Source organism: Amblyomma americanum, chromosome 1 (assembly GCF_052857255.1).
Source record: "Amblyomma americanum isolate KBUSLIRL-KWMA chromosome 1, ASM5285725v1, whole genome shotgun sequence".
Taxonomy (NCBI): domain Eukaryota; kingdom Metazoa; phylum Arthropoda; class Arachnida; order Ixodida; family Ixodidae; genus Amblyomma; species Amblyomma americanum.
The window spans coordinates 402,047,715-402,074,597 of record NC_135497.1 but is presented as its reverse complement, the minus strand read 5'-3'; the positions used below and the strand labels follow the sequence as shown (position 1 = coordinate 402,074,597).

Here is a 26,883-nt window from a genome sequence, read left to right as displayed (position 1 = left end):
GTACTTTTCTACTTGGCATGTAACAAACTGTAGCTGTGATTCAAAAATATCATTGTAATGCGTCAGCATCAGAACCCCCATGTTGGAATAATTCGTCCATCCATCCGTCTGAAGCCTCAGGTGGCAGAGTGGAAAGAGAAGAGAGGGTAGGTGGAGATGGTTGGCAAGCGGTTGACAATCACAGTCGAGGGGTGGGGAGAGTGGATGTGTCACAGATAGCTGGATTTCATTAGGTGAGTGGAGTGGGCGTGTCACGTGGTGATTGATGGGACCCATTCGTAGTCTGAACCTGTCAGCAGCTGCTGCGCTCCGTCTGGCAGGAACATAATGCTGACGCATACTGTGCCGCATGAGTCACATTGATGGTCTGTGATTTATTTTTAGCCTTAATTGATCAGCATTTAACACATGTACCATTCGTGATTAAATTTTATCGGTTTTCATGCGGCACTGCAGGGACCAGCTTCGCGACATTCATGCGTATGCCATCTTCACGTTTGCTACAAGTAACAAGCTCATGCATTTTGTACTATATTTCATGATTAATTTCAAAAAACCTAATTAATGTAACAGTCCTTATTTTGACATCACCTTATACTGACACCACAGGCTGATTGTGACCATTTAGATTGAACTAGCGCGAAACTATTTTCTGCAAAAGAAGTGAGATACTACTACACGTGAACAATATTGACAAAGGCTTTGACCCTACAGGCACGTTTTGTTCAAATGAAAGAAACTTTTCTAATCTTCAAGTATTCCCATCATTATTGTGTTCGGACAATAACTGGAAGTTGCAGCAAAAATGCTGTTAATGATACATACAACCGCAACTTTCTGTTAGACATTTTATTTGCAACATTCGTTATCTAGCTGACAGGTTATCAATATCCCGAGGTGAATGTGAGGTGCAGGATGAAACGGGTGCCATGTCTGGATACTGGAGAAAATGTGGTGTGATGAGCCTTGGGAGCCTTCCTCTTCACGTGGCTCCAGGCAGTTTTGCGGCCACATATTACGGTTGACAGTGCTTCATTCTGTAACCTAATACCACAGTTACTTGCATAATGGATGCAGTCTGTGGGAAAAAATTTGAATGGTAATTTTGGTGCATTTATTACATGCTGTAAAACTTGGTGTGGTCAATTAAACTTCCCCAAATTTTGGCGACTGAAGTAGGCAAGGCATTTATTATGCAAGTGCATCCATTATGTAAGTAAATATGGTGTACGAAAGCCTGAAACAAAAATAGAAATAAGTATCTGCATGAGTGGAACAAATTCCTAGCAACTTTGCCACAGCACCATACCTATGACTGCCAAGCAAATTCATTTATGAAGTGCTTTACTATTGTGAGGGAAGGCCATTCTCAACTAGTTCTACCACGGCAATATAAGTCCGTGTGACACATTGCGCCAGCAATGTTCCGAAAAATGAGTAATACTGTTTGTCTGCTGCAGCAGTATTGTCTTTGTTAAATAAGATGAATGGTAGTTATGTGCTCCACGATAACTACATATTCTTAACTGTCCTCTAAAAGGGCAGTTCACTGTGACATCACGACATGACAAAGAGGTATGTATGCAGCATGGAGTGCCACTTGATACTGCTTTTCCTGAAGTGCACCACATGCAAACAAAAATGATAGTGAATGCAAGGCAGGTATGCACAAGCAACAGAGTGCACTAATTGCCTAAAGATGAGAAATGCTTGCTAATTGTCAAGAGGTTCTCTGTTGAGCAGCACCAGAGAAAATTTACTCACACATGCAGATTCTGAGTGGGGAATGAGGGGCCTGAAATATCTTTTTAAACTGTGGGGTTTATATTTGAGAGCGACACATGGGCTATGAGGGACACCATAATGGAGGTCTCCGGATTAATTTGCACCACCTGAGGCTTTTTAACGTGCGCTGACTTTGCACAACATATTGGCATTCTTGTATTTTTCCTTCACTGAAATACAGCCGCCACGGCCAGGATCAAACCCTGGGGTAAGCAGTCTAAAGACGCCAGAGCCACTGAGGTGCCATAGCGGGATGAGTTCTCCATTCCTAGGAGGAAAAGTTCGGGATGAATGACTAGAAAGGAATTACTTGAGGCCTGTAGTGTACCCTTACTGGTGCTGCTTGACATGGGATATCAGTTCCCTTGTTATGACCATGCGGGCTTCAAGAAAATTAGCAAATGGCACTCCTCTTCCCTGCTGTGTTTTGAGCTTGCTATGCTGAAGAACTTTGTCAAAGCAGCCCAGCAACTACCTCACAAAATAATCCTCACCTGAAATCTGCCATCTTCAGTTGGCAGGGTCTACAAACAGCCAGCACATTCAGGTGCTACTTTCTGCATTAAATATTTTCCCTCATCAAATCTGCAAAAAACAAACACAAGCAAGGCAAGCACACAACTTGTGAAAAAGCTACATTTTCTCTAGTCAAGGACAAGTGAGCACCTGTCCCTATGACCAGTGTGGTTCAGCCTAAAATTTGGATGGCTAGTCTGGTGTAAAAATTTAGTTCTCTATAAAAAAGTTTTGCAGCCCATTCTGCTCTGCACACAAAGATACAGCAAGCTTCCTGCAATGCAAGCATGACAAGGACTATGTATTGCTGGACTGTATCAACAATGCCTAGGATTAGAATGCCTCCTTATAGTTAGTGGAGGTGCTGGCTTCCCTCAACCTGAACCCGCAGCTCTGCAGCTGTACATTGCCCCAGATGTTAGCATGGCTCAAGTCAGCAACCTGCAAGCCCGTAGCATTAAATGGAGTTGTACTCAGGATCATTGATATTGCCACTTGAATGACAAGGTAGGCTCACTATAATTCAGGGCACCAGGGTTCTTCCGTTACCTGACTGCACTTTATACAAACAGCCCGCTTTGGCCTGCTACATTAGAATTTTAAAAGTTCCACCCAAATACTGTCTGGCATTGCACAAACCTTTTGCTTAAATAGTTTTTACTAAGTGAGAATGAAACATACAGTTAGGAAAGAGTTAGGCAAATACTTCAGTACATTACCAGCAATGCATTCATATGCACTTAGGGTAAGTCTTTACTGTAAGCTTGCCTATGCCACAGCAACTGGTCCATCAAAACAACAATATGGCATTTGCTGCACTTTCCTTGGAAATTGTTCAGTGCAGTCATGCTGCGAAAATAAAATTCAGACTCTTTGAGAACAGCCATACACATCACTGGTGCTCCCTCAGTAACGGCATCTCTGGTGTCCGAGTCATCATCGGCAGCTTGTGAGCATGTCTCATGGACATTTTCAGCCAGTTTTTTTTAAATCTTAGTTCCCTTTGTGCTGTCCAAATCATCAACAGCTTGTGAGCTGAAAACAGTGATGAAACATGCTAACACTTCATTTGCTGCACTTTCCTTGGAAAGTGTTCAGTGCAGTCATGCTGCGAAAATAAAATTCAGACTCTTTGAGAACAGCCATACACATCACTGGTGCTCCCTCAGTAACGGCATCTCTGGTGTCTGAGTCATCATCGGCAGCTTGTGAGCATGTCTCATGGACATTTTCAGCCAGTTTTTTTTTTAAATCTTAGTTCCCTTTGTGCTGTCCAAATCGTCAACAGCTTGTGAGCATGTTTCATCGCTGTTTTGAGCTAACACATCTGCTGTCCTATGCTTTTTGACCTTAATGGCATGTTATACCTGGGCAGAAGTATTGCAACAATGTGTATTGTGAAAGTTCTGGTTAACAGAAAAGTGACAGCTGAGTTTAATTTGCACATGCTTCCTTAGACTGCATATATACGCAACCAAAAGACTGTTTTCTCACTTCAACATATTCTAGAATTTAACTGGGCTTGCATTGAGAGCTTGCTATATACTTTATGTCAGCTCCACCTGTGGCACTGTTGGAGATGCCTCTCATGCTCTTCAACACACACACACCATCCAAGCCACTGCCACACCGCTGTACACTATGTTACACATCTATGTACACTCCATGCACACACCAGCAGCACACGTGACAAGGTTGGAGGTGCCTCTCGCGCTCTAACGCACACACCATCCAAGCCACCGCCACGTGGCTGCACACCATACCACACATCTATGTACACTCCATGCACACACTTACCAGCAGCACACGTGACAAGGTTGGAGGTGCCTCTCTCTCACACACCATCCAAGCCACCGCCACGTGGCTGCACACCATACCACACATCTATGTACACTCCATGCACACATACTTACCAGGAGCACACGTGACAAGGTTGGAGGTGCCTCTCGCGCTCTAACGCACACACCATCCAAGCCACCGCCACGTGGCTGCACACCATACCACACATCTATGTACACTCCATGCACACACTTACCAGCAGCACACGTGACAAGGTTGGAGGTGCCTCTCTCTCACACACCATCCAAGCCACCGCCACGTGGCTGCACACCATACCACACATCTATGTACACTCCATGCACACATACTTACCAGCAGCACACGTGACAAGGTTGGAGGTGCCTCTCGCGCTCTAACGCACACACCATCCAAGCCACCGCCACGTGGCTGCACACCATACCACACATCTATGTACACTCCATGCACACATACTTACCAGCAGCACACGTGACAAGGTTGGAGGTGCCTCTCGCGCTCTAACGCACACACCATCCAAGCCACCGCCACGTGGCTGCACACCATACCACACATCTATGTACACTCCATGCACACACTTACCAGCAGCACACGTGACAAGGTTGGAGGTGCCTCTCTCTCACACACCATCCAAGCCACCGCCACGTGGCTGCACACCATACCACACATCTATGTACACTCCATGCACACATACTTACCAGCAGCACACGTGACAAGGTTGGAGGTGCCTCTCGCGCTCTAACGCACACACCATCCAAGCCACCGCCACGTGGCTGCACACCATACCACACATCTATGTACACTCCATGCACACACTTACCAGCAGCACACGTGACAAGGTTGGAGGTGCCTCTCTCTCACACACCATCCAAGCCACCGCCACGTGGCTGCACACCATACCACACATCTATGTACACTCCATGCACACATACTTACCAGCAGCACACGTGACAAGGTTGGAGGTGCCTCTCGCGCTCTAACGCACACACCATCCAAGCCACCGCCACGTGGCTGCACACCATACCACACATCTATGTACACTCCATGCACACACTTACCAGCAGCACACGTGACAAGGTTGGAGGTGCCTCTCTCTCACACACCATCCAAGCCACCGCCACGTGGCTGCACACCATACCACACATCTATGTACACTCCATGCACACATACTTACCAGCAGCACACGTGACAAGGTTGGAGGTGCCTCTCGCGCTCTAACGCACACACCATCCAAGCCACTGCCACATGGCTGCACACCATACCACATCTATGTACAAGTGCAGGCAGTACAAAAAGGAACATGTGGTCAAGAACAGTTATTCCAATTTATCAATTCAGTGAGCACTGCTGTTCCGCTTTTCATGGAAGACAACTGAAAAGCATGACATACTTGTTTTTTAAAGACATGTTGGGTAAAGCACTGGCTCGCTTTGGGGCATGCTTGCGTGTTCCCTTTCATAATGGTTGCACTTGTATGTTACACAAGCAACAGCACAAATTAAGTTCGAGATGCCTCTTATGTTATAACAGATGCACTATCTATGACTTCCCTTATTTATGCTTGCTATTTACTGTTTTCAGTCAATGCACTCCATGAACATTTTGCTACACAGGGATAAACTGCACATTTCTCAGCTTTGGACAAAGTTCAATCAGCAAGGAAGCATTATTTTACTTTTTTACTTTACAGTAATCGTGGTCATTTCCGGTATGAATAATCAAGACTTCTTCGTCCAGTCCATGAGAGAGAAGCTGCCGTTTTACTGTTTCCTGCTGCAGCATAGTGGGAGGACGGCCCAATGCAGGCTTGATTTTGCCATATTTCAGTGCTCCATACCGTGGCTGCTTTTCAACGTTCTTATTTGCAGGCACCAGCCGTGGTTTTTTTTCTGTTGGCTGCTTTGCGGTTGCAAGGCTATGCTTTGCGGTTGCAAGGCTATGCTTTGCAGCAAACTTTGTCAGGTCTTCGTCTATCATCTTTTGCTCCTCGGCAGTTTTCTCTGGAAGCTGGTTAATCAGCATTTGGAAGGTAGACCCAGCTTTCAATTTCAGCACATTAGTTCTTTCTGGTGATATTTTTAGTGTGGAGCCTTGCTGAGTGCTCTGCATAATATGTTGAGCACTGGCCATTAAGGAGCCTGCATCATCGATAGCATAGTCTTGGATGCCATCTTTGGAAGGACATTTGGAACAGGTGGCCTGGCTGCTCTGCAACTTGCGCGACTGCAGCTCCATTAAAGCAACAGCATGCATGTGCTTGCACATCTGCGCATGCATTGCATGGTCAACACATGTGCATGTGAACATGTTGTGGCAAGCCTCACACTGCTTGCAATGAAGCTCACAGCCACTGCATGATTTGCTAGTCCTTTGCACTGTGTGCTTGAAGTTCACCAAGCTTTGTGACTTTACATGCCACTGGCCATCTCCCACTCTCTCAGTACTGGTCTTACAAAGCTCAATCCCCACTTTATGCCTCCCAAATAGGGCAGATTTGCGGTGGTCTGCTCCTCCTTTCATAAGTGCAATAGCCCTGTTGTAAAGCTTGTCAGACGTCAAATAAAAAAGTACTTTGATTAATTTATCCAGTCGCCCATTTATCTTGCCACCAAAGTGAGAGTACTTCAGTGTCTTGTGCATTGACTCCAAGTGATTATTTGTTGTTAATCCAATGTACTGCCGATAGCAGTAAGCCCACTGACATGCCCTCTTTGCGTATGTTTTTTCAAAATATCTGATGAAGCCATCCAGCTCTTCCAGCTCCTTTGGAGCAAGGCGATTAAGCTGCTGCTCTTTGGAATAAATGCTAAGAAACGCAGGGAGCAACTGTTGAAACTCTGTCTCATCTGTGCACTTCATCAGAGTGTGTAGCATGTACCTTATTGTATCCCTGTAGTCCTTGTTTGTGACCGTATTCAGGCGCACGCCCCAGTTGTGCAGCACGTGCCAGCTGCAAAGCAGTCGACTCTTCAGGGTACCCATCACCTGCTCCCATGCATTGCCATAAACAGGGGCATCATCAGACATAAATGCCTGACACTGTACTGTGTTTGTTTTTTCTTTGATGGCCTCGAAAAACCTCACCATGGTGCCCATGTTCACCCTTTTTGAAATCACATAGGCACACGGGATACCAGATCCGTCTTCAGAAATTGTGAGCAGGGTTGTCAGTTGAAATTTGTACTTATTTGTGCCATGGGTGGATTCAATGCACAGTTTCTCTGTCCCCAATTTAGAAAGTAACTCTCGTTGTGGGAATGTCATTAACGCTAGCTCAAAGTCACCATCATGACTGTTGGGGTCACCCTTCATGTAATACAACAGTGGTGACTCGTTTTCCGCCCTCATTTCTTCGACCCATAAGTCAACACTTTTAAAATCGTCTGGATCTCTCTGCTCTTCTTTGCCAATCCTAAACTTATCTGCAATGTTGCGGAGGTCCTTAGTGGTCACAAGTTGCATCCGTGGGCTTGATCCACTTGTGCCTGCTCGGATGTTGTGCACAACGGTTTTTGCGGGCACTCCTTCTGCTAACCGACCTGAAAATTGTACAGAAAAAAAAACTTAGCATCTCTGGTACATTTGCTTACTGCCATGTAATAAAGTGACAGATACTTCTTGTCAGATTCTTTTGTCTTCAGCCTTGTTCCTTTTTTACAGATGACACAAATTACATCATAACTTTAATTTCACTTTTGTGGAACTGCACAGCACACGACAAAATGCTTGTTTCACAGCCAGATGGTATTCATTTTATCTGCTTGAGTGTTTAAACATGCATAGAATGCAAAACAGGAAAGTTATATACAGCCTGTTATAAATGCAGGATATAAAAGCTCTGAAAATGTGGACAAGAAAAGAACAAGGACATCTGGTTCTCATTCAGTCCCGTTTCATTCTACATATTCAGAAAGTGCACCAATTGACCTGACTGCACCTTTAAAGGAGTAGACAAACCAAATTTCTGAATGCGTTCTTTGTTTCTTTGGACTGGAGCACAATACTGTGCATGAGGCGCAATGTAAAATCCTGAATAATTTCTAAGTGAATATTTTTCTCAAGCTGTTTCGGCTTCAGCAACCGAATGACTGCTGCTAAGTAAGAGACTATTTAAGGGTGTGCAAGTTATGCATAAACTGCAATATAATCTGCTTGTTCTTTTTTTGTGATTTGAACTCTTGTCCAGGCTTGTGTTTAGTGGTTTTTGAGGAATGGAAATGGCACTGTGGGCACCTGAACGTGCCATGAGGGAAGGCAGGAACGTGGGAGTGAACGAAGCAAGGGAAAGCTGTAGTGGAGGGCTCCGCAATAATTCCAACCATCTTGGAATCTTTGGGCACTGACAATGTGCAGCACATGGGCACCTCTTGCATTTCGCCTCCATCGAAACGCAGCTGTTGCGGCCGCGTTCGAACCCGGGTATTCCGGCTCAGTAGCATTCAAACCACTGAACCACTTCAGCGGGTTAGGCTTGCATAACAAATGCTGCGAATTAAAACGACGAAAGCAGTGACCATCAAATCATCTGTGACGTCACAGCCACCGTTCAGCTGTTGAAACCGTAACAGCATAAGAGAAAAACATTCAGTTATTGTCGCTTGTTGGCACAATTCACATGGTTGTCAATATCTTCTCATGTGCTGTGCATCGTTGCAAAGACTGAACGTACAGCTAAAATTTGGTATTCTACTGCTTTAATGCAGCCTGTTATAAGTACTCTAAACGGCTTATTAACATGGGTTCACGAAACAAAAATTTTCTGCACGTAGTACAAAATTTGGAGAGGATAGAAATGCAGTTATGGTCACGCAAAGTAATACATGAAAAAACAAAACCTTTAACTGATACCATAATAACCTTTAACTATTTATGTGGCAACAGCGGACACTGGTGTCTCCCACCTGCACAACTTTACAATTTGTGTATAGCTTGTGAGATGGCCATTGCCACTCTAGGACCGGAAATTCCTCATATGAACACTGCACTGAACTATAAATGTATTATTTTTCTTTTGTGTCATGGTGAAAGCAATATCAGCAGTTAAACTTCGTGCTCATTTCTGACGAGTGATGTTTCCAGCTGGCATTTTTTGGAAGCGACACAATCTTGATCCGGGCTTCCAAGAACATTTTTGTTATATTCCGCATGTCAACAGGAATGTCGGGACCCTGTTTGTGAGTGGATTTCGTAACTGGATGCACACTACTCTGTTTTATGTTTGAAAGTGTGGGCGTCAGTGAGGAATCATTACGATTAGCAATGACTCTGTTCCAGGCATACATTTTTAATGCAACGAAACTCTGCAGCGGCGTTAACCAGCAGTGATCCCAAAAATCCCAGATGATGTCTCTGTGACATCAAATAAAAATAAAATTTCGAAGGTGCAGGGAATTGAGCCCAGGACTTCCAGATTGCAAAGCGAGCGGGGAACCCACGGGCCACAAAACCATGTTGCGTCTGGGCGAGCAGAGGTGAACCAAGTTTATGCGTTACCTTACAAATGTATGCTAATGAGTAGGTGTGTAAATAGAAAGAGAAAAATTTGAAATGAAAAGGAACTGAAATAAAAATGCTTTCACACCCATGTAAGTAGTTTAAGCGCCCTTAGTAATTTTTCTTGGTATTGCATTCACCTAGTGACCTAACAGGTTTTCATTGTTCATAGTTAAGGGGGATCCAATAACTGAGGAGACCTTAGAACTGTTCTTCAGCTTTCTAGACGATTAAAAGCAAGGCACTGAATGATTTGGGCAGTGGTTTTCGAGCACCCTCCACTTTGGTCCTCACGGAGACATTAGATTGTGCAAAGCCAACACCAAAGGAAGCTGCAGGATCTCTAAATGCATGCTCAACCAGTTGGCGATGGTAGGGAAAATGACAATGGGAGGGGCTGCTGTAAAGCTTACTGACATTCCTGCGAGCATTAGTAATGAAGTGACAACACAGTGAAATAGTCCGAATTAATGAAAGTTCACTGCAGACGAACCTGTCTTGTGAGAAAAAACATGCCCCTTATACAACCGTTAGCCTGGTAGCGTTGTTGCTCTTATCAGAACAAAATGCCTACGCTTTCGACAGGCGGCCAAAATGGGGGCTAGCATTTAATTTTTTATTTGGCTCTTGATGCTGCAATTGTCATTCAAGACGCATTTCATGGAGCTCAAGCCAAATTCTTGTGGCTGAAGTTTAATGTCAGCCGACTGAGAGACAAACCTAGGATAGTCAATGAAACCAGCAGAAAAAAATTGGCGGTGGTTTAGCTCTGGTTAAACCTGGTGTGACGCGATAGCTACAGCTGGCCGAGTGGAACTCGCTTAGTCGAATTGCAAAGTCAGTCTTTCGCCGCTCCGTTTTGCTGGGCGTTTCATCTTCACCTTCGTCCCACTTGACATGGCGCATGCGCACAAATGTTGCAGCTCGGTTTCGCCTGTTCTGCACCATGTGGCTGGTCACGTGACGAACCACGTGGCCATGTTGCGGTGGCCATGGTCACGTGCCACCACCACGCTAAAGGCTCGAAATGCTACCGTAATGTAGCTGTCGCTACAAAAGAAAACAGACACTGCAGTGGTTCAGTTCTAGACGGCATTCCTAATCATGTTCAATTCGAAAGACTGGACCACTTCCACAAAGCATCTCTAAACTAAACAGCATGAAGTTCGTACGCGCAATGCGCCTGCAATGTGCCATTGTGGATCAATTGTTTTTCACCCTTCCATGCGACCAAGCAAGCTCAAGTGTATTGCACTATAGTCAGATACAGCTCAAGAACAAAGTGGCGCATGGCCCTCAAAGAAGACCCTCCATTCAATGGTATCAGCTGATTTTCATGACCCAGCAGTTAAGCCGCAACTAATCCCCGTTCATCTGCCACCATCCTGCAATGCTACTCCTTAGGATTAACGTGACATCATAAGAATTGGTCGACACCACTGCCTAGAAGGCTTCCTTTGAGGGGCATTGGTCACTTGGTTCTTAAGTTGTATCCTACTATAACTTATTCTGCCCCCTCGTTTTGTGGGACATACCTTTTTCCCACTTTACAATAGGTGTTTTCATGTGTCGTACCACCTCTTTTGTGCCATGAGTGCATTGCAGGAGAATGAAAATTCATTGTAATGATCACTCTTCAGTTCAATGAACAAATTATTTCCCTAAATTTCTAGTAATGCACTTTTGTCTGAAACCATATGAAGGGTTGATAGAGTGTAGCCTCTAAATGTTTTTACATTCTGGTACAGTGAACACTGCATGCACAAACGCTTTGTACAAGAGGAGTGGCTAACCTGCAAGCACTCTGGCCTCATCCTGGGACAGCCTCTGGTGGCAGACTTCATTGAAGTGTCCGTAGTGTTTCTTTTGAAACACTACATATACTTTGCTGTCTTTCTCCGTAACCTCCAGAGTTGCAAAGCAATGCTTGCCAATTCTGCAGCTTCCTTGCCCCTTTTTCTGCCTTTGGCGCTGTTCTATAGGAAGCTCTTTGTGCGTGCCGGAACGGTGGCAATGCAGGTAGCGTTTGAAAACGCTTGATGCGCTTTCTTTCCTTCCTGTTGAAGCTATGAAATGACAGCATGTTCTGCTTTCTTCTCCATCTTTCCAGGTGCAAAATTCTGAAATGGAAAAATTATAAACATAACTAAGCACTCCACACAGTAGAAGTTAATTATTGGTGCAAGAGCACTATTCTGATGCGTAAACACCCGAGCAAGATTTTGTGAAGTATGTGGGTCTGTGCCAAGAGCATAGCAACGGCAACATAGCAACCACAGTGTCATAGCAGCATTACAGCATAGTTATGACGTGATCGAAGTCCATGACTAAAAAAGTAAAAGAAAAAACAGGCCTAAACATACATGTGCTTCATTTTGATAAAAATGTACACAATGACAGTGCATGAAAAACGGCATAAGGCAACATTAGAAAGCCAACAGTGAAGTAACAAGACAAGGCAACGTTCATGCAATTCTGCTTTTGCATGTTTATAGAATTTTGGCAAAAATTCTTTTTTTTTGTGCATCACACCACTTTCATTTTTTTGAAAGGCAAGTGCAAAGTGAAGTTTGCTCTTTTTACATAGACTAATGAAAAATGCAAGCACTATGGATTGGGAACACGGGCAATACTCCCGCGCTACTACTGGCGCTCTGCTTGTGCCAAGTCCACATGACAATCACGGATTTAGTTGACCATTTTTTGCCTTTTGCCAGTCGTGCAGAACTGCGTTTCCCAGCTTATTTTTACTATTAAAAAATTGATCAGTCATTCACTTACGGTTTTTTCATGCTACTGGTGCATGAGCAACAATTTCTGGAGAATATTGTTTAATATACTAGGTTAACTGATTACACGAACTGTTACATAGTCTACCTCTGCAAAGCTCATTCCTGCATGGCAACCTTTTACGTGGCCCTGTCCTTGGACCACAAATTCAGGGCAGCTTTGTTGACTTCCAGAGGCTAGAATAACACTGGGCATTCCTCCTGCACACTTCTGTGTGTTGCAACTGCAATGGCTACAGCACTGCCAAGCCAGTGCATGCCGCGACAATGTCGTATGTCCTGTATGTGTGTACCTCTGTCACATTGCGGTTGTGATGGAGATATGAAGTGCAGTTCGGTCAAGACATCGCAGGTGCAACAGAGCATAAGCAAGGCCTGTAGCACCGAGTCTTGCTGCTAGGATAGGCTGCACGAGCAGTTTTTTTTCCTGCAGTGGCTAATTTAAATATGAAAGAGAGCCCCTTATGGAGGACCTAGGATACCAAAAAAAAAATCTGCAAACACACTTAAGCGAGAATGCGAAATCATTGAGTCACGGCTACGTAGCATAACTAAGCAAACTTTGTACAACCTCTGTACACATTGCATTACTTAAGTGCTGAGTCATGCTATGCTTCATAACCATTATGAGTCGCGGCTATGACTACGCATACTTTGTAAATTTCATTACGTCGCTTGTATGATGATTATCGATTTTTATGGCGCAAAGGCATCTATGGCCAAGGAGCGCCATGACACAAGGTATTTTTGACTTCTCAGGCTGGGGTCAAAGACCCCGTTTCCAAGCAGTTCACCCCAGATAAGGCGAGCACCAGGCCAGGGGAAAACTTGTACCCATTGTATCACCGGTGAGTGCCCGGCGGCACTGGGGATCGAGCCCCGCACCTCCCGCATGCGAGGCGGATGCTCAACCACTTGGCCACCGCGGCGGTCATTACGTCGCTTGTAAAGTGCCGAGTCATGATACATTGCAGAATGACTGACTACAATCATGACGTCCATAGGTCATAGTACGCTGCGTTTCAAATTTGACTAAAACGCGCATGTCATCGCGAAGTTTTTATGCGCAAAACCACGTGCACGTTTCCCCGGGTGAGTGTAAGCCCGTAAATAAAAAATAAAAAACGAACGGGCTTTGTATTAACACACTTCAAAAGCGCGCACTCGAAAGGTCAGTAAACTGCAACTTTTAAAACAGTAATCGAAGCTATAACGAGCGTCCGACTGCCTCCCGCTCTGCCCCTTTGTTGTCGTGACCACTGCGTGCATGCATGCAATAGCATCGACTTCGTTTCTTACCTGTATTAGAGTCGAAGACTAGATTCTCCACTTCTTCCTCGAAGTTGTGTTCGTCCACATGGTGCCGCCGCAGGTCACGAAGAATGACAAAATGCTTCGGACACAAGTCGCACGAGAACGACCGTACCTTCATCGTCAGCGCTTCCTCGTATTTTACATGCTGCAAAGCTCCTTCCCCGTGAACGTTCTTTACGTGTTTTCTTAAATTACTAGTGTTGGAGAACGCCTTGTCGCAAAACTTGCACCACTTCCGTTCGGAATTTTTGCCGGTGGCCGCTGAAGCAGCACCAGCGCTCACGTCCGTCTGCATGCTTGAGGCGAAAGGAAATGGCGGGAGAGAGAGAGATGCACCTTGGGATATGGGCACCTATCGTACCAAGGAACGCGGCGCAAGCAAGGATTTTCGCAAAGAGTTGAAATTCTCCCTATCGGTTGAAGCACAATGCTCCCCAAAAGTCCCCACAGAGTGACGTAGCGCAGAGCAGTGACGTCTGTTTTCAGTTGGCCAATCGCAACGAGGATCATCTTCCTCTGAATAGCCGCTCCGCTCTGGGAGCGGAGCTTCCCGACCCGCCGGAGATAGGCGGCTTATTGGCCGCAGCGAGGGTAGCTGCCTGACGTCTGAAAGAATCTAACCAATGGCCGCCTCAAACCTCGTCTAGGCAGATGCGGGGGACGAAGGAGGGTGCGAGCATGAAACAGTGGCCGGGTAGCGTATTTCCGTTTGTTAGCCGCTGCAGACAAGCTCAATGTTGCCCACGCCAACGCGCGCGCGGAGCAGCTGTTGCCATGACAACTATGTACATGCCATGGTTGCCTACGCCAACGCGCACACGGAGCAGCTGTTCCCATGGCAAAGTGTGGAAAATAGACGCGACGCCGGTAATTGCAAATGGCGGCGCCCAGCCGCCTCTGGGTGTTCGTGCTTTTCGATGACAGCAACGATGACTGCCGCTTGCGGCGACTATCAGACTATGCGAGTGCCGTTTGGACAAGCTTAATTCAAGGTGGGCATTTTTTTCGCTTTCATTCTTTGCCTCGACGCCGGTGAGGCGGTGAAGCAACGATGTCTGCCGAAAGGGTGGTATGGGATAAGCTTAATGAAGGTGAATAGTTTATCTGGGACAACTGTGCTGTCCGTTTTTTTAGTGCGTAAGAGACTACATGGATACATGGCGTAAAAGAGTGCCGTTTGAGCAATTTATCTGGGACAACTAGGCTGTCCGTTTTTTTTTAGTGCGTTCCACGACCACAGAACAGTTTACCCTGTGGACTTCCTTCTTAGAGCGGAACAGAAAGAAGTTGTGAAGAACAAGGTACCGTGAATGGTACAGGTAAATATTCTAGGTAATGCTTTTTTATTAGAAATTTTTCACAACTTGGGCTATTTTCATCTTGTTCAATCATGCAAGTGTTTTAGAACCTCCTGGTATTTTCTGGCTTTAAACGCCGTGAATGGTACAGGTAAATATTCTGGGTAATGCTTTTTTTTTTAGAAATTTGCCACAACTTGGGCTATTTTCATCTTGTTCAATCATGGAAATGTTTTAAAACCTCCTGGTATTTTCTGGCTTTTTTTGGACATGCCCAAAATTTGGTGCCTACGCACGCATGCAGTTTACTTGCAAAATCAGCTGGTGATGACAACACCTGTAGTTCACCTTTTGGTGTTTTCCGTCTTATTAAAGCTCAGTTTTCGGTGACAGCAGTTCCTTTGACAATAGAATATCATAGTGTGCCGAGTAGCAGGTCAACTTTAATTTATCCTCAATGTTCTTTTAAGTTTTGTTTGATTTGTGCCCAATCATAACTGAAGCTTATATTGTGTGTAATTATGCAGCATTCATTTGGGGGCTGAAATTTTTCAGAGCACTTTAAAATTACTCTCAAAAGTGCACTTTCTCCTTAAATTTTTTAGTTAACATGAGGTTCACGATTGCTATGCACTGAGAGAGCAATAAAACTTGTACGTTGTACAAAGATTGATTTTAGATATTGAGTCTAAAGCTGTATAAGTGAGGTTGTATATTGACTAATAATAAGCTAGTTCATCTAAAAACCAGATCCTTCATATGTGCAATTTCATATTCCAGAGAGCTGTGGCGTACAAATTTTCTGAACGGCAAACACTGAAATATACACCTCATTAGTGTTGCACCCAGCTTCAGTGTATGTTGACTCGAGATAGATTGCTCGAAATGTAGGTGCATGAAACTATATCTGAAGGGAATTTAGTGAGGAAATCACTTCCAGTTCTCGGCATTTGAAAGGGTCATACACATAGTGTAACGCTGAACAAACTTGCAAAGGCTTAGTCCCGTTTTGAGCTGTGCTAATTTCCCTTGCAATTTTACATGTATGAAATTATATGCATTTAAAAAAAAGATGAGGCCAGGCATGGTGTCAGTGAGGTCATTAATTGTTTCATTCTTGCTGAGATGGCCGCTTGTGCTGCTAGCTAAGCTTTCTCCAACCGCTGCGAATTGCAAACATGCTCATGACAGAAGAAGAAAGTTGGCACATTTTGTATGTGCCAGTCAGAGTCCTTTCATACATTGCACAAGTAGTGTACTTTATTACATAGATAAGCTTCATGCAGTTACTATAATCTGAACTGCATGAAAAGGTTGATGTATTGTGAACATGGTTAAACAAGAATAAAGGGAGGACACAGTAAATGTCATACTGTCACTCACTTTCGAAAATGACACCTAATTATAGTTACATCTTGTTTTCTCTGTAGTGAAGCATAAGATATTAGAATACACGGATCACCACATGGTATTTAGCTAGGCCTGCTATGTGATTTAAAATTCAATTTATTTTCTCATGCTGTTTCGGTTTAGGCAGCTGAACAATGGCTATGACATCAAAGGTCGTATAGGTCACTGCTTCTTCATTGGTAGTCATTCTCGCACTTGAGACAGGCTGGTTTTAGCATTGCAGTTAATGAAAACAAAGAAGGAGCAGTTATATTGCAGTTTTTTTTATGCCGCATGTGGCGTACACCGACCTTTGATATCACAACCATCTCCTAGCCGCTGGAATCAAAACAGCATCAAGAGGAAATTCGATTGTAAATCATTTAGCGACTCTGATGTGTTGGGTGATCCATATATACTAATTTCTAACGCATCGTTTCAAACAAGAAAACACGCAAGCAAAGATTTGGTGGGTATAGTCCTGTAAAAGAAAACAGTGAAAAAGCAAGAAAGGAAGGAGGAGAAATGAGAAACACACACACACACACACACACACACACACACACACACACACACACACACACACACACACACACACACACACACACACACACACACACGCACACACGCACACACGCACACACGCACACACGCACACACACACACGCACACACACACACACACACACACACACACACACACACACACACACACACACACACACACACACACACACACACACACACACACACACACACACACACACACACACACACACACACACACACACACACACACACACACACAAAAAGCATTTGAAGAGCAATGAAGAGAGGAAGCGAGTGTGTTCCATGCCTTACCTGCAATATGTTTCTCACGTCAAGAAAGCTGCAGGCAGGTAACGAGTAAGCCTATGTTTTTGATGCCATTTATGCGAGGAGCTCCAACTTTTTGTGGAATTTGGCAATACATTTTGCTGCATGAATGTTCTGTCTTGTCAAGCTTATAGTGGCATTCCTATGTCGTTTTAGAGGCATAACTGCTTCATGGCGCTTTTCCAAATACACATACTGACTATAAATATGAGAAAAATGGGGAGATAGTGCAAAGACAACGGCGACATTCATGAAAGAACAAAAATAAACAAGGATACTGTACCATTTTCACTATGAGTTCGGGCCCACCTATTGATTTGTTGAATTCCAACAGCATTTTGTGAATGAAGATTCATCTAGGACCACTGTTTATTTCCAGAAATGAGACCACTGCCACTCGGAACAGTGAATTGCAAAAGCTACAAAGGATTAATCTGTCACAACAAGAAACACACTGACATCAATGGCAAATATGTTGAAAGATGTTTGAATGAATAGACTCTTTTGGTACAACCTTTGTCCTTCGTTCCATCAACTAACGGCCACAAATTTTATACCTCCTCTCGTAGGCTTGCCAAGGTGTACCCAAGGTTGAGCAAAAGATTAAGAGCTGAAAGAATTAACAAAAAAAGACATAAGCAAACAATGCGCCTCGCGGCCATCAACAAGGCCCTTTATTCCAACTTGAGGCTCACTCAAAAACATCCCCTTTGGTAATACTGTCTATGGGGCTAAGTTGGTGCATGGTTTTGAAAACAGACGTGCAAAACAGACAACGCTGGGGGAAGATATACGAAACAAGTGCAACTGTTTATTGACCTATTGAAGCAAGTGAATATATAGACAAAAAGGCAAGAGCAGAGAGGGACCTACACATGCGCACAAGTAGAAACAAAAAGGTAACAAATGGCTATAGAAAAAAATGTGTCTCCGCACATATCTAAAAAGACACTTTCTTTTCTGTCAATTGTAAGCGAGGGTGTGCTTACGTAATCTCTTCCGCCTTTGTTGATGTGCAACGCCTCTATAAGTTCACAGGCTGTAGTATCTTTGCCCCTGTTTAGGATTTTTGTTTCCTTCAGCTTCGCCTGGCATTTTTTCTTCTTTTTCTCTGCAGGCTTTACAGTAACGTGGTAAGAAAGAACCCGTGCCATTCTTTAATGCGTGATTATGGCCAGCAAGGCTATCATTAATACATCAGCCCGTTTGGTCAATGTAAGATTTCACACACGTCAGCGTGATCTGATAAACCACGCCCGCTACACATTTCACAAATGGGGTCACATGCTTTTTCTGGCATTCTGCTTTTTCGGTTTGTTTGAATCCATTTTGCCACACAAGGAGAACAGCTTCTTGGGGGTGGAAAAACTACACGAACTTTAAACTTTGCCTCAACATGTTTCAGATTGTGTGCCATCTTATGAATATAAGGAATTATCACAGGTCTAGTTTTCTGTTTGGCAACATCGTTTTTTGCACTGTTATTACACTTTTCTTTTGTTAACCGTTTTCAGTAACACTTTGGCAACTGAGCAGAGTAGGATAGCCAGATTGAAGGGAAACAAATTGGAATACAGGCCGAGATTCGCCTACCGTGTGGGAGTATGCCCATTTGGCAATGCACTGTAGTATATGCAAGAAACATGGCTGCTGCCCTGCCCTTGAAAACACAGTGTTCTTTGCAAAGGCAAAAGGTAAAGCTGAAAGGAAGGTAACTGAGGCTTTCATATCGCCAAGAATGCCGAAAAAAATATATGAGCACGCCATCTATCTTCATCATTATCATCATCAGCATGACTGCGCCCACTGCAGGGCAAAAACCTCTCCCATGTCTCTCCCATTAACCCTGTTCTTTGCCAGCTGCAGCCACCGTATCCCCGTAAACTTACTAATCTCATCCGCCCACTTAGCTTTCTGCCGTCCCCTGATACGCTCGCCTTCTCTTGAAATCCACTCCGTTACCCCTAAGGACCAGCAGTTGCCTTGCCTTCGCATTACACGCCCTGCCCAAGCCCATTTCTTCCTCTTAATTTCGACTAGGATGTCATTAACCCGTGTTTGTTCCCTCACCCACTCTGCCCGCTTCTGGTCTCATAACGTTACACCTAACATTTTTCTTTCCATAGCTCGCTGTATTGTCCTTAACTTAAGCTGAACCCTTTTCGTTAGCCTCTACGTTTCTGCCCCATAGGCGAGTACCAGCAAGATACAGCTGTTGTACACTTTTCTGTTGAGGGATATTGGTAAACTGCTATTCATGATCCGAGAGAACCTGCCATATACGCTCCACCCTTCTTATCCTAGTTATATCCCTCTCATGATCCGGATTAAGAGTCTCTGCCTGCCCTAAGTAGACATATTCCCTTACCACTTCCAGCATCTCGCTTCCAATTGTGAACTGCTGTTCCCTTGCTAGGCTATTGAACATTACTTTGCTTCTCTGGATGTTAATTTTTAGACCCACCGTTTTGCTCTGCCTGTCTAAATCATTGAGCATGCTTTGCAATTCATCTCGTGAGTGACTCAGCAAGGCAATGTCATCAGCAAATCACAGATTATTTAGGTATTTTCCATTAACTGTTATCCCCAGCTGTTCCCAGTTCAGACCACATGATGTTATAACCCCTTTTTTTTTGCTGTAGTATGCAGTCTCCCCTTCATATTTTGTGCATGTACAAGGTGTCCGATTTAATTCAATACAAATGGTTTATTAAACATTGCATTTGCTGTACACCACAGCTTTGGAAGTTGAATAATCAGTGAGGCTCATGCCTCAGTCAAGTGCAATGTAAATAATAAATGCTTATCCATATAACACTTTCAGATTGGCTTTTTAAATCCTGCGTTTAAGTCATATATATAGGGAATAACGTGGCACACCCTGTATACCATGAGTATTCCGCCCAAACATATTCTCTAAGAATAAATGAAAACACTGAAATGGCTCCATTGCGCCATCTTCTCACAATATGTCAATGCTAATGGCAATTGCTAGAGTTTATCAAGGCCGGAAATCAAAGCAGCCTTTTACCTGACGGACCATAACAGGTGCTGGCACCACATCGCTGGAACTCCTTTATAAAAATTTATTTCTCGCCAACAAAAAATATTTTTCTAGTTTTTTTAATATGTTAAACTAAATGGGTTGACTATCTGGCTAATTTTTTTGTCTAGCACCGTTACCCACATAGCGTTTTCTGGTCCTCAATGTGGCCATTTCCGCAGAAATCTATGTACTTTTTATTAAATTACAGAACAACGCAAGGTTCAAGTTTAATTCAAACTTTTAAAAATGCTTACTTCGCACGAAACACGACAACAGGTAGGAAAAAGCCAATTCAGCAGCGAGAAGAGGTAATCGAAGTGTTGTGGGTGTAAAAAATGAGATCCATGCATGGGGACACAATGTCGAAAAAAACTCCAGACTATAATCGCGTTTCGTGCGAAATAAGCAACATTTTCTGCGGACTAGATTATCCATGTGTGAGTGACTTGGTTCATATGCCACTTAACGCGTACAGTACACGTTGATAAACAGTAATAAACATGCTGTTCTTATTGACAGCTTCATGCACTAACACTGCGCCTTGGTTTAATCGGCACCGACATCGCCGAAACAATAACAAAAAACGCTTTTACAGACAGGCTCAGTGCTGGAAACGCTACAAAGGCTGGAAATGCTACAAAGCATGCGATAAGGATTATCAGGTGATGTCTAAAAAATGGTGCCATTGCATGGCATCAATTTTTTGGGAAGGAAGCATTCGAGTATTTTTTATTTATTTACACATACTGCTGTCTCTTCTCATAGAGGCATAACAGGGGCGGGCTACACATCATTTGATTACAAGAATGTCAATAACATACTTAGGCAGTTCTTTTTGAAATTGATTATTTAGCAATGCACGCAGATCACCGTCCAAGTTATTCCATAATTTAACATTCTGTGGACCTTGATATGCCGGCCTGTTGACATTGCAGATTTGCAAGCTTGAGCCATTTTTGCAAGCCACCCAAGACAAACACATTAGGTAAAAAATTGTGAAGCGTAGTAGTGATGTCATTGTTAAAGAGTGCGGGAAGACGGGACACATGAAAGGAAGACAAGCAACACAACCACTGAAGCAACTGGATCATTACCAACTCGCCCAAACACAAGCTTTAATTTAGTGGTGATATGTTCACTTTTTCAAGAACTGGTGAGCGGTTTCAGCAGCTTTACATCGTACCAGTCTTTTTAGTTTCCATTTACCCACCGCAGTATGTTTTTTCACATTCACACTGCTCTGATATAACTACCAGCCCTTCTGACATGTATGATCCTTACAAAACTCAGTGAAATTTGGGTGCGCAGAAAAACCCATATACATGCGCGATAACCCATAGCAACATTTCCAAGGTAATCATGAGGGAACGTGCACGCTCCATTCACTGGCATAATGCCAGGCAACTGGTACACAAGGCACCAGCACATCATTGAAGTTTTTCCTACACAGCCACATTCTGCAAACCTTTGAGGCTGACAAAACAGAAGATAGCAGTGCAGCACAAGGTCATGACTGTGACTCAACATTTCTGGATGATAGGATTTAACAAAAGTGGCCATGGAAAAAACTGTCAAACATGCACATAGCTAACATACAACAGAGGAGAACCGTACATTGGTGAGTTGTTGGTATACCATGGCAACAGCAGCACCACAAGACAATGGCACAGGATCAGCACAGCCCCCTAGTTCTTCTGTCAATATCTTTTGTTGCTTCTTCGACCAGAGATTGAATATTCTATATCCAGTACTTCTCATGATAACCTGGTATCTTGCAAATACTTTAAAAAAATCTATATTTAGAATGAACTTAAACACTTGTACCCATTCTTGAATTACTCATAACATGCTTCAAGATTTTTTTTTTCTGGGAAGAGGGGGGGGGGAGGCAAGTTGCTGGCAGAAAACTTCAAACATGTTTGTTACATGGTTTTTCAGCAATGCAGGGGACAAAGGACGTGACAAGTGCACAGACATGGCGCTGAACTTGCAACTGGTTTATTGAGGCGATTTCCACTACTTAAATACAGTGGCAACCAATCTCAAATGAAAAGACAGATACACAAAACATATTGACGAAAATGACAATTCCTGAGCACAGGTCTACAGTGGCACAAGACCAGCTGCGCACGTTTTTCTATTTTCATCAAGGAAACCTAGTTCTTTATCAGACAGCTATTGATCAACGCTTACGCATTCATCTTTGAATTTATGGATTTCATGAGCTTCAATGATTTCACGAGTGATTTTTGTTCTATTACCTGACAGTCTCGACACAGATAATAGAACAAAAATCACTCGTGAAATCATTGAAGCTCATGAAATCCATAAATTCAAAGATGAATGCGTAAGCGTTGCCTCAATAGCTCTTTCTGATAAAGAACTACGTTTCCTTGATGAGAATAGAAAAACGTGCGCAGCTGGTCTTGTGCCTCTGTAGACCTGTGCTCAGGAATTGTCATTTTCGTCAATATGTTTTGTGTATCTGTCTTTTCAATTGAGATTGGTTGCCACTGTATTTAAGTAGTGGAAATCGCCTCAATAAACCAGTTGTAAGTTCAGCGCCGTGTCTGTGCACTCGTCACGTCCTTTGTCCCCTGCGCTGCTAAAAAACAATGTCACACCAACTTGCCCAAGCTTCTACAGTAACATGTTTGCTACGTCCTTTTGCATACATTCCTCCCAGATATTTTTGGGGACACTGTGTTATCTGTTCTTATAAGTAAACACAGGTTTTTTTGTAATGCTCCTTTTCTTAATCTCAATTTGCTGTTAACTATTGTTACAACCCTGCTAGGGGCACGTTGTTTGACCCCTCGTTGACCTTACGAAAAAGAGAAAAAGATGTCTCGGGGAAACTACCCGTGGAATCTCCCACGCACGCTACCCTTGTGTCGGACCGTGAGACGCGACTGACGATGGACAAGATGACGAAAGGAAGCGGGCAGAAGCGCATTCCCGAGGACGAAGTAGCAGCGGACCTCCGTATCCTCCTCGCCCATTCCCACAGGGCTCAGCGTGCTATGTGCGGCGACTCTACCGATCTGTGAATCGTGTGGTGAAAGCGGTGGAGCCTCAGTGTATTTAACGAGTGTCCCGAGTACGAACGATCGCTCTGGGCCCTGACGACAAGGCTCATCCAGTTGCTCGACGCTATGAACTTTTAATTCTTGACTGTTTGCTCTTTCTGTTTCCTTTTAAATTATGTAATCAAGTTTCATGAAAAGTGCCAGTAAACCCGTTTGTTTTTCGTTTTCCCAAGCTTGAAGTTCCACATTTCTTCAACCTGAAGGCTCGGACACGTTACCCAACGGAGCCCGGGTTAGAGTGAACCCCTGCGCCACAACACTATGAAATGATTTACTTTTCACTGCCCAGACATTTTTTACAGTTGAACATAGTCTCAGCAGATACTTTCTTGTTACACAGTACACAGTACCGTAAGTAACTGTTTTCATGAAAAGTATTTTCAACAAATCTGTTTTGCACTCATCTGCCCAAACTTTGGCCTACAGCAGATAGATCTGAGGAAAACGCACCAAGACTTTATTACCACTCAATGTTATTTCACAATACCCTCATACGGTGATGCCAAGTTCAGCAATACATAGTACCACAACTTGTTCTGGCGACTTCGCTACAAATGTATTAGGCTGTCCTGCCATGCTGTTGCCAAATACAAGACATGTTAACCAGCTGTAGCTTTTGTCATTATGAGCAGGCAGTGGTGGTGAAAAACACTTACAGTAAAAAAAGAGAGAGAGAAGAGGCTATCAAATGCAGATGCTTTGCTGAAGCATGTTGATGACCTCTGTTAACACTAGTTATGTCAAACTGAACTGGTAGCCGCGTTCACACTCATTTGAGGTGCTGAATCGAGCTGGACTGGTCAGAAACGTGCTTACGGAGTGTCTTTATACGGTTATGAAGACCTCAACTGTACAGCAATTGTAAACGTCACTGTCATTTTGGCTCAGGAGGGCTAATATTTTAGTGTGAAAGTACTACTTCACGAGGTCTAACTGGCTCACAGAGTTAGTGTGAAGCTTGACCTTGAGGATGACCTTGGCAAACATAATAAAATAAATATTGCCGCGACTGGGATTCGAACCCGCGGCTCCGCGAGCAGATCAATTTCGCTGGCCTGTGCACGAGAGCACTATGCTGCTGCCGCAGACGACCCCGGCTCGCGTTAAACTGCAACACACGCTCGCGCTGTGCATTGCATGTCATGGTAAAAGAATGCAGCGCGAAAAAAACAAGGACGAACAGAAGTGGACAGGACAGGGCGCTGTCCTGTCCTGGACAGCGTCCTGTCCTGTCCACTTCTGTTCGTCCTTGTTTTTTTCGCGCTGCATTCTTTTACCATGTTCACTGACCAACAAGCCCAAACAGCCGCTTTAGTTCATTGCATGTCGTCGTCTTCCTTCAACTAAAACTACTATAGACCTAATCTCGTCGCCAGAACTGCCGACGACCTAGCAAAGCAAAACCATGAGACAACCAGGCTAAACGCGTGCTTTCACATATACACTCGTTTTAACTACGTTAAAACCCTACCACTTACACCCCCCCACCACCCTGTGTGGCACCCGTATACTATACAGGGTCACAGTGGCTGAGCAGCTCGCGCACTGCGCTCAGTATTTCTAAGAAAATTAACTGTGTGAACTCGCTTAATTGAACAGGTCAGGCCTGAAGTGATCAATTTCGAATCGCGTCACACTGAGGTACTATCGGCAGGCAACATTTACGAGGTGGGAGTGTACGGGGAAGAAGAAGAAGATTGGTTTTTGGGGAAAAGAAATGGCGCAGTATCTGTCTCGCATCTTGGCGGAAAACTGAACCGTGCCGTAAGGGAAGGGGTAAAGGAGGGACTGAGAGAAGAAAGAAAGATGTGCCGTAATGTATGGCTCCGGAATAATTTCGACTACATAGGGATGTTTAACGTGCACTCACATCGCACAGCACACGGGCGCCTTTGCGTTTGGCCTCCATCGATAACGCGGCCGCCGCAGTCGGGTTCGAACCCGTGAACTCCGGCACAGTAGCCAAGCGCCACGTAAGCCAATCGCTCGAAGTGTCTGAACGAGGGGACTTGCATTCGCCACACGCTGGTAGCATTTTTAAAGCACTAGGTCGCGAGGAAGCCCCACAATAACTTTTCTGCCCCGAGAACACGCACCCCAATAACTTTTGCTGCTGGTGGTACATACATTTACGCGGTATGAACTCGACTCTGTCCGATAGGATTACGCAGCAGTAAAAGCCTCCGAAAAGAAAGGTGACCATAAGGTACCTCAACTGCTGTTTTCAGAAAAATTAGTACAGTACTAACGAAGGCCGTGTAGGTAGCCGCGCAGCACGGAAAGCTCACCTGAACTGGCTCCAACGTGTCATACTTGAACACTGCAGCATAACTTTTTTTGCTTGCGCTTAAAAATACACTCAGTGTTACAACAAACGCAAGAACAGCACCAATCCAGCCACAGATACAAACGACCCGCGGCACGCAGGATGATGCTGATGTCGATGGGCAGGCCGTCCCAGGCAGATGGCGCTACAACTCTATCTACGAAATGAACTTTTTCTGCGACTGATACGAAATGCACTGGAAACATGGCTCAGAATTATTAAAAATGACACCACAATAGCACCATAAAAACAATGAAAGCTGACAGCAAAAATAACGAAAGTGCAGATTTTAGACAAAACTGCCAACCGGAAAATCAAAACCGAAACTCTGCAAAGAATGCACTCGGAAGGCAACTTCACCATTTTTTTTTGTCATCGAAGCGCATTGACCTACAGCTGCACCAACTTGAGTCTCAATTTTGAAGCGTGAAAATGTTATTCCCAAAACCGGCACCATTTTTTTCCTGTCCGAGTCGCGACAGCGCCTGCGTCACGGCAGCGGCAGATCTGTCAGGCATGAGAAGTATTTCAAACAGAAATTTACAAGCTACATATGTACACCGTAGGTCTAGATACTCTTTCGCGAATCAAATGCTCTCTCCTAACCGAAACAACATTGGTTTCGGTTCAATAGCGTGCACTGCCATCAGACAGTACACGGGCCTCTAGCATTAACGCCTCAATCGAAATGCGACAGCCGCCGCGGGATCGAACCCGCGTCTTTCGGGTCAGGAGCCGAGCACAATAACCACAGCAGCGGCTGAACGGAGGTGCTGGCATTCATGGAGGTACATGGAAGATATGGCGAAGCTATTATAATTGTGCAGTCTCAACCCCTTTTCTCGAGGCGTCATATCTCGTTTCACAATTGGACGGGTAAAGATTGCAGGCTGAGATAAGCCGCGTTTACAAGAATACAGCAGTGCCGCACCGCATATTTCGCGGACGCGACACGCCACTATTCACATATGTACTATCGGGCACAAAAGTTTGCGGGACGAGAGTATTTGGAAAAACGTTTATTGCAGCTACACCTCGCTAGTCAGTCGCCAGATAGTGTATGAAGTATACTAAAGAGTGCTTGGCTAAGGTGGCCTACTTGGCCATTGTCTGGGCCCTTGGCAAGTTTACACTTTATCATAATGGCC

The 26,883-nt window shown here is 44.3% G+C and overlaps 1 long non-coding RNA gene across 1 annotated transcript; it reads right to left on the bottom strand.

Annotated features, from left to right (window-relative positions):
* Positions 1-834: 834 nt before the first annotated feature.
* On the bottom strand, positions 835-3,035 carry LOC144115753 (uncharacterized). The gene is made up of 2 exons (XR_013311531.1): positions 2,280-3,035; positions 835-1,237 (listed from the first exon to the last, which is right to left on the bottom strand). It is a non-coding gene; the product is annotated as an uncharacterized LOC144115753 (long non-coding RNA).
* Positions 3,036-26,883: the final 23,848 nt, after the last annotated feature.